Source organism: Thermobia domestica, chromosome 17 (genome assembly GCF_964235325.1).
Source record: "Thermobia domestica chromosome 17, izTheDome1.hap1.1, whole genome shotgun sequence".
Taxonomy (NCBI): domain Eukaryota; kingdom Metazoa; phylum Arthropoda; class Insecta; order Zygentoma; family Lepismatidae; genus Thermobia; species Thermobia domestica.
The window spans coordinates 120,242,120-120,252,060 of NC_137470.1; positions in this window are offsets into that span (position 1 = coordinate 120,242,120).

Genomic DNA, 9,941 nt, shown 5'->3' on the forward strand with positions numbered 1-9,941 from the left:
ACACTCACAGTATCTCCCTTTCTCTACATATACACTTGTGTATTGCAATAGGTACCAGGAACATAAACAATTTTCATTTTGGACGTGTTGTTTAAGGTTGGTATTCAAATCAGAAATCAGTTCCCATTAAACAATATCAACGTTCCTCATTTTAGCGTCTTGGTACATAAATGATGGACATTGTGAGTAAATGTGACTGAGGTTTGAAATGTGACGAAACGAGTTGATTTTATTTTTTCGAGCACTTCAAAAAGAACTTTATATTTAAGGAAATGTTTCTATATATTGAAAAAACTTCCCGCACCTTCAGATTAGTGATCGAGCGCCTTGACCACTGAACCACGATTACTACGCGTTAATTGATTTGTCTTTAGTCTGTTTACGTGTATAATATACGCGCCTTATTTGATTCAAAGTAAAGGAGCTTTGTATTTTCTTTCTTTTAAATCTACAATGTAGATAATTTAGTGAATACAATGCTCTGCGAGCCCTCACTTACATATTCCTGTGTTTTCAATCTATTTGACTATAAACAAGCTAGTGTTTTGAGCGACAAGAAAGGGCTCTTTATTTAGGCGACCCAGAGTAAGTAACGCTTTAGGTAAATGGTTAGCGTGGAGATTTCCTAAATTTCCAGTCGGATTTCAATTCGCGCCCTCTCCTCTTAGACTATTTCCTCTGTTTCATTTACAAGGCTGAGCTCCAGTTGCATGCCACTAAACGAAGATAATCTCCAGTGGAGAAATTCAGTGATGATGTAATCCTGAAAATAAAGGAAGAAAAATGAATGGAGAAAACGAGTTACAGATTTAATTCTATTAATGGTTCTTTATTTGATATTATCTGTTAATTTCGTGCATTTTTGAATTGTTGTTAATTAACACTATACTCTCCCCTTTTTCCTTGTGTCTCAATGTGTAAATTTTCAAAAATGCTATACAATTCAGGAAGCATCAGTTATATTTGCAACCTAAGGGGAAATACGCTTAGTATGGATAAGTTCTCCAACTCGTTTGAGTATTATCGAATTTTGCATTTTTAATATTTACAAATAAATTACTGCATACCAATATTTAGCATTCTCAAAAGTCATTTAGCGAATACTTAAGTCGCATAAGTTCTTCTTTCGAAGTATTGCGTATCAACCAGTGGCGGCGGAACCAAGGAGCTCAGGCCTTGGTAGACCCCCAAAATTATCATTGGAGGCTGGGCCCTTCCCTCGAATGATCGGTCCATACTTTAATTGATTTGCAAGTAGGACTACGGTTAATAGTTTCAAAACTCAGCGCAAGGCTTTGTGTTTACTTAAACAAATGACCTACTACATATACCGCATAATTTATACGTATATACGCATATATGTATAGTCATTTGAAGTAAGTTAACTCGTTTATAATCCCTCATTTGAGTTAATTATAAGATTATTTAAGTCCCCTGACTGTTATCTCCTCATCGGCGCCTCTGGTGTCCGTATATTTTTTCTGGTATTGTGCTGTTTACTGTGAGTACAAGTATCCAAAGACTCCCTTTTTTCATTTCGTCAGCCAGCTTTTCTCCTCACTTTTGCACAAAAACAATCTTTATGATTTGTTCTTTTAACAGGTAGGGCATACTTTATGCTGCTGTTCTAGCTACTCTATCAGGCGTAATTAATCTTGGAGCGGGAGTTAGTTGGGTTGTCTAACTCACGAACTTTGTACATCAAGAATTCCTGTGGCCTACTATATACTCATGTCCAAAATTATTGTCGCGTGTCTATAAATATGTTGTTCTAGGAATATAATTTGATAACGAATTCGCCCGGTATTTTTTTAAATTTTAGTATGTGTATGATCGGCAAAGACATGTATGGGGCTAATTTCACGTCAAAAGAACAGTAAATAAGAACAATAAAAAGAAAATAAATATTTCTTGTCCATTTAGTAACATTTTGTTTTACTCATTCTCATTTTCGTATTTTTAATTCTTTTCCTGTAAAATATATCACAAATATACATTTCCCGATTATCTACATAATATCAGTATTAAACGTACACTGCAAAATCATTATCAAATTATATTCTTACAAGAAGACAGTTATAGATATGCGACAATCATTTTGGACATGAGTGTACATTAATTTTTTTAAATGTAGATGTATCTTCGTTAACTTTAATACCTTTACCGGAAATTTTTGCGTTCTGTTCAATTTCGTTAGGTAGGTTTTATTATATGCTTATGCCAGAAATGTTTATTTACTTCTCTGGGTATATTTATTCTTTATTGACAGATTTTTTATTTGTATATATGATATAAGTAGATATACTGTATATTTTCATTTCAGATACTGACTGAACTGTTTGAACCCGAAGAAACAAAATATATTCAAGAAGCATTGGACGCTTCCAGCGCTAAAAACATTAAAAGCAACCTTGTGTTTAACGATACTCATTTCACTTCAATTTCAAAGATCATAACAAGATAAGAAGAGCGATGATTAGGATTTAGTAGTGCATTTGAGCAGTTTGATTCAATAATGAAACAGACGCCACCAAGACCAATCGGACAAGCATTTCTTCGAAACGCACAGTCAATAGACGCAACAAATCCTGGCATAAAATTCCTGTCTGATTTAAATAAAGTGTTCCTGGGAACAACGACGTATGAATTTCAGATTTATCGCCAAGTAACATTGCTTCTTTGAAATTCTGTCTCTTAACAACCCGTAACACGTAAGGAACAGTTTCTATGTACGGTAATTTTTTGACTGATAAATGCAGGTTTTAGCAAGAAAACACTGAAAAACTGCATAGTTGTGTATTGTAGCATGAATGCATCATAGTTATATACCAAGTATGTGTAGTTCATGTAATACACCTTCTTTTATTTGTAGGTAATAAAATTCGTCATTTAACTTTAGTTTTGGATGGTGCATATTTACAAATTTTAGCTCATATTTGCATACTTTGAGTGCATATTTTCGTCATTTTTTGCCCATATTTGCATGCATATTTTGCCGTTTTCTAGTGCATATCGATCCAAAGTCTAGTAATGTGATAGGATTTTCTGAAACTGCTAAAGTATAATTTAAATATTGCTGCAATGCTTGTTGATACAATTGCCATTTTTCATCAATACTAAGATCATTAATTTTTAAATTATTATTCATTTCTTCATCTAAACGCGATTAATGTGAATCCATTAATTTCATATTTGCATGCGTTTGTTGCATAGCATTTTCATAAAACTAATATTATTTTACGAAATTCCGACATAACTACCTTCCAAATAAATTACTTCCTACTGCACCAAGTAATGGTTCTAAGATCAATGGAAAAAAATCACCACCTTTCTGTAATAAAAGTTTCTTTTTCTTAAGTGACGTACGTTGCGCAGATAAAGCACGCAAGATCTTTTTATGTCTACGTAAACGTTGCTTCTGACGCGAATTCAACGGAATGTTTCCTTTTATTGTATTTTTAGCAACTTGTGAAAGAGTACGTATTAAGTCACTAGACGCATGTTGTATAATTTCTTTTCGCTTTGCATTTTTGCATTTGCACAAAGCACGGAGACTATCAATGTGTTAGCACGAAGAATATCAATGTGTTGTTTCAACTTTAACATCTTGAACTAAACTAAACGTAAACTACAGAATTACTGTCTTTTACATTTGCATATACATGCAGTGTTTCACCAGGAAAAATATTTGTACGTAAAGGTAATGCATCACTTGTTTTTCGCGTTAAATCAAATAACAAATAAGTGCCAAGTTCACGTGTTACATCTTCGAACACATTCACGACTTGTTTACTATATCGTGGCATGATTTGTCTAGGTAAATATTGTATTTGTAATTTATAATGTGGATATTTTAAATACTGTAATATAATGTGCATTTAAACTTATATCACATGCATTTCTTCATTTGGAAATAAATTTTGTACAATGAATATAACAGTTAATTTTTATGATGTGCATATTCTGTGAATAAGTTTGCAACATCACCATTTGTTTCAGACATTAAGTCGTCTAATATTGATAATGAATTTTCTTGTATTTCAAAATTGTTCATATCTGGAATTCCTACGAAGCGAATTTGTGCATTTGCATCGAAATTTTGTATTAGTGCACCGTAACACCATACAATTTCATTAAATTTCATAGTAAACGTTTCTTTGCGTTCATTTAATAAACGATTCACAAAATAGGTTTTACCTGCATGTGAAGGAAAAGCAATTAAAATAATGGAGGGATGTTGAAACTTTAACATTTTGTTTGAAAATGAATGAATACAACAAATACTTTATTTTATATACACATCCTCACATTTAACACCGACTTTACATGGCAAACGAGAATATAAAACACAAGAAGAGATTCCATAAATAAATAAATATATTAGGAAAATAAATTAGAAATAAATTCATTTTTAATAATTTATACTCGTAGAGTGTAGTTGTGAGGTTCCAGAGGAAGCGAACCCTAAAAATGCACAGAAAACGATCCAATAAATAAGTAGAGTTTCTACAAGAAACGAACCAAGGAAAGACACTCACACATTACCACTTATAGGTCAGGCTAAAATTACTGTACATAACCATGAGGTAAATTTCGTGTCTTTGGTATAGGTCCAGTATAATGTATGTTGTCAATTCGTTTACGTTTTTTGTTTACCTCTGGGTGGGTTTTAGTCTCTTCACGTGAAATGATACTGAACATGTCCGTGAACCTGGCCCCACCCACATCGGCACTAATTTTAAAACATATGCCAAAAATTAGTCTCCAATTAGTGCTGACGACCTGTAATGTTAAAAAAATTTGTGCCGTTACACAGACTTCAAAAAACAAAAAAGATTCTGGCTGGGGCTAGGTTTACGTTAGCCCCACCCACTCAACTGATCGAGATGAAACCTATACATAATTTTAGTGTTAAATTAGTGCTGTCGATACCGCATAAAAATAAAATAAGTGCCATTATCAGTAGGCCAAATAAATTCGAAAATCTAATATGGCGGCATCATCAAAGACAACAATCGATCCTCATTTTTATCATACTATACATAGCACTAATTCTCTTTCTATGCTTTATCGTCAGCACTAATTTAGCACTATTTTTTGGCATGGTTTTCAAAATTAGTGCTGTTACACAAACGTCAAAAAACTAAGACGAACTGGGTGGGGCTAGCGTGAACCTAGCCTCACCGACTCAACCGATTGAGAAGAAACCTATACACAATGATAGTGTTAAATTAGTGCACTCGATACCGCATAAAATGAAAATTAGTGCCACTATCAGTACGCCAAATAATTAAAAATCTAATATGGCGGAATCATCAAAGAAAACAATCGATCCTCATTTTTATCATACTATACATAGCACTAATTTTCTTTCTATGCTTTATCGTCAGCACTAATATAGCACTAATTTTTGGCATAGTTTTCAAAATTAGTGCTGTTACACAAACGTCAAAAAACTAAGAAGAACTGGATGGGGCTAGCGTGAACCTAGCCCCACCCACTCAACCGATTCAGATGAAACCTATACACAATGACAGTGTTAAATTAGTGCTGTCGATACCGCATAAAAAGAAAATTAGTGCCATTATCAGTAGGCCAAATAATTTCGAAAATCTAATATGGCGACATCATAAAAGACAACAATCGATCCTCATTTTTATCATACTATAAATAGCACTAATTTTCTTTCTATGCTTTATCGTCAGCACTAATTTAGCACTAATTTTTGGCATACATTTCAAAATTAGCGCTGTTACACAAACGTCAAAAAACTAAGAAGAAGTGGTTGGGGCTAGCGTGAACCTAGCCTCACCGACTCAACCGATTGAGAAGAAACCTATACATAATTTTAGTGTTAAATTAGTGCTGTCGATACCGCATAAAAAGAAAATTAGTGCCATTATTACTAGCCCAAATATATTCGAAAATCTAATATGGCGGCATCATCAAAGAAAATCGATCCTCATTTTTATCATACTATACATAGCACTAACTTTCTTCCTATGCTTTATCGTCAGCACTAATTTTTGGCATGGTTTTCAAAATTAGTGCTGTTACACAAACGTTAAAAAACTAAGAAGTGGGTGGGGGAGCGTAAACCTAGCCCCACCCACTCAACCGATTGAATTGAAACATATACACAAAGTTAGTGTTAAATTAGTGCTGTCGATACCGCATAAAAAGAAAATTAGTGCCACTATCAGTAGGCCAAATAATTCGAGAGTCTAATAGGGCGGCATCATTAAAAAAAATCGATCCTCATTTTTATCATACTATACATAGCACTAATTCTCTTTCTATGCTTTATCGTCAGCACTAATTTAGCACTATTTTTTGGCATGGTTTTCAAAATTAGTGCTGTTACACAAACGTCAAAAAACTAAGACGAACTGGGTGGGGCTAGCGTGAACCTAGCCTCACCGACTCAACCGATTGAGAAGAAACCTATACATAATTTTAGTGTTAAACTAGTGCTGTCGATACCGCATAAAATGAAAATAAGTGCCACTATCAGTACGCCAAATATTTTCGAAAGTCTAATATGGCGGCATCATCAAAGAAAATAATCGATCCTCATTTTTATCATACTATACATAGCACTAATTTTCTTTCTATGCTTTATCGTCAGCACTAATTTAGCACTAATTTTTGGCATACATTTCAAAATTAGCGCTGTTACACAAACGTCAAAAAACTAAGAAGAAGTGGTTGGGGCTAGCGTAAACTTAGCCCCACCCACTCAACCGATTCAGATGAAACCTATACACAATGATAGTGTTAAATTAGTGCTGTCGATACCGCATAAAAAGAAAATTAGTGCCATTATCAGTAGGCCAAATAAATTCGAAAATCTAATATGGCGACATCATAAAAGACAACAATCGATCCTCATTTTTATCATACTATACATAGCACTAATTTTCTTTCTATGCTTTATCGTCAGCACTAATTTAGCACTAATTTTTGGCATACATTTCAAAATTAGCGCTGTTACACAAACGTCAAAAAACTAAGAAGAAGTGGTTGGGGCTAGCGTGAACCTAGCCTCACCGACTCAACTGATTGAGAAGAAACCTATACTTAATTTTAGTGTTAAATTAGTGCTGTCGATACCGCATAAAAAGAAAATTAGTGCCATTATCACTAGCCCAAATATATTCGAAAATCTACTATGGCGGCATCATCAAAGAAAATCGATCCTCATTTTTATCATACTATACATAGCACTAACTTTCTTCCTATGCTTTATCGTCAGCACTAATTTTTGGATGGTTTTCAAAATTAGTGCTGTTACACAAACGTTAAAAAACTAAGAAGTGGGTGGGTCTAGCGTAAACCTAGCCCCACGTAATCAACAGATTGAATTGAAACATATACACAAAGTTAGGGTTTAAATTAGTGCTGTCGATACCGCATAAAAAGAAAATTAGTGCCACTATCAGTAGGCCAAATAATTCAAGAGTCTAATAGGGCGGCATCATTAAAAAAACAATTGATCCTCATTTTTATCATACTATACATAGCACTAATTCTCTTTCTATGCTTTATCGTCAGCACTAATATAGCACTAATTTTTGGCATAGTTTTCAAAATTAGAGCTGTTACAGAAACGTCAAAAAACTAAGAAGAAGTGGGGGGGGCTAGCGTGAACCTAGCCTCACCGACTCAACCGATTGAGAAGAAACCTATACATAATTTTAGTGTTAAATTAGTTCTGTCGATACCGCATAAAAATAAAATTAGTGCCATTATCACTAGCCCAAATATATTCGAAAATCTAATATGGCGGCATCGTCAAAGATAATAATGGATCCTCATTTTTATCATACTATACATAGGACTAACTTTCTTCCTATGCTTTATCGTCAGCACTAATTTAGCACTAATTTTTGGCATGGTTTTCAAAATTAGTGCTGTTACATAAACGTTAAAAAACTAAGAAGAAGTGGGTGGGGCTAGCGTAAACCTAGCCCCACCCACTCAACCGATTGAATTGAAACATATACACAAAGTTAGTGTTAAATTAGTGCTGTCGATACCGCATAAAAAGAAAATTAGTGCCACTATCAGTAGCCCAAATAATTCGAGAGTCTAATAGGGCGGCATCAAAAAAAAACAATCGATCCTCATTTTTATCATACTATACATAGCACTAATTTTCTTTCTATGCTTTATCGTCAGCACTAATATAGCACTAATTTTTGGCATACATTTCAAAATTAGTGCTGTTACAGAAACGTCAGAAAACTAAGAAGAAGTGGGTGGGGCTAGCGTGAACCTAGCCCCACCCACTCAAGCGATTCAGATGAAACCTATACACAATGACAGTGTTAAATTAGTGCTGTCGATACCGCATAAAAAGAAAATTAGTGCCATTATCAGTAGGCCAAATAAATTTGAAAATCTAATATGGCGGCATCATCAAAGACAACAATCGATCCTCATTTTTATCATACTATAAATAGCACTAATTTTCTTTCTATGCGGCATCGTCAGCACTAATTTAGCACTAATTCTTGGCATACATTTCAAAATTAGTGCTGTTACACAAACGTCAAAAAACTAAGACGAACTGGGTGGGGCTAGCGTGAACCTAGCCTCACCGACTCAACCGATTGAGAAGAAACCTATACACAATGATAGTGTTAAATTAGTGCTGTCGATACCGCATTAAAAGAAAATTAGTGCCATTATTACTAGCCCAAATATATTCGAAAATCTAATATGGCGGCATCATCAAAGAAAATCGATCCTCATTTTTATCATACTATACATAGCACTAACTTTCTTCCTATGCTTTATCGTCAGCACTAATGTAGCACTAAATTTTTGGATGGTTTTCAAAATTAGTGCTGTTACACAAACGTCAAAAAACTAAGAAGTGGGTGGGACTAGCGTGAACCTTGCCTCACCGACTCAACCGATTGAGAAGAAATCTATACATAACTTTAGTGTTAAATTAGTGCTGTCGATACCGCATAAAAATAAAATTAGTGCCATTATCACTAGCCCAAATATATTCGAAAATCTAATATGGCGGCATCATCAAGGAAAATAATCGATCCTCATTTTTATCGTACTATACATAGCACTAACTTTCTTCCTATGCTTTATCGTCAGCACTAATGTAGCACTAAATTTTTGGATGGTTTTCAAAATTAGTGCTGTTACACAAACGTCAAAAAACTAAGAAGTGGGTGGGACTAGCGTGAACCTTGCCTCACCGACTCAACCGATTGAGAAGAAATCTATACATAACTTTAGTGTTAAATTAGTGCTGTCGATACCGCATAAAAATAAAATTAGTGCCATTATCACTAGCCCAAATATATTCGAAAATCTAATATGGCGGCATCATCAAAGAAAATAATCGATCCTCATTTTTATCATACTATACATAGCACTAATTTTCTTTCTATACTTTATCGTCAGCACTAATTTTTGGCATACATTTCAAAATTAGTGCTGTTACACAAACGTCAAAAAACTAAGAAGTGGGTGGGGTAGCGTGAACCTAGCCCCGCCCCCTCAACCCATTCAGATGAAACCTATACACAATGATAGTGTTAAATTAGTGCTGTCGATACCGGATAAAAATAAAATTAGTGCCATTATCAGTAGGCCAAATAAATTTGAAAATCTAATATGGCGGCATCATCAAAGACAACAATCGATCCTCCTTTTTATCATACTATAAATAGCACTAATTTTCTTTTTATGCGGCATCGTCAGCACTAATTTAGCACTAATTTTTTGCATTCATTTCACAATTAGTGCTGTTACACAAACGTCAAAAAACTAAGAAGAAGTGCGTGGGGCTAGCGTGAACCTTGCCTCACCGACTCAACCGATTGAGGAGAAACCTATACATAACTTTAGTGTTAAATTAGTGCTGTCGATTCCGCATAAAAATAAAATTAGTGCCATTATCACTAGCCCAA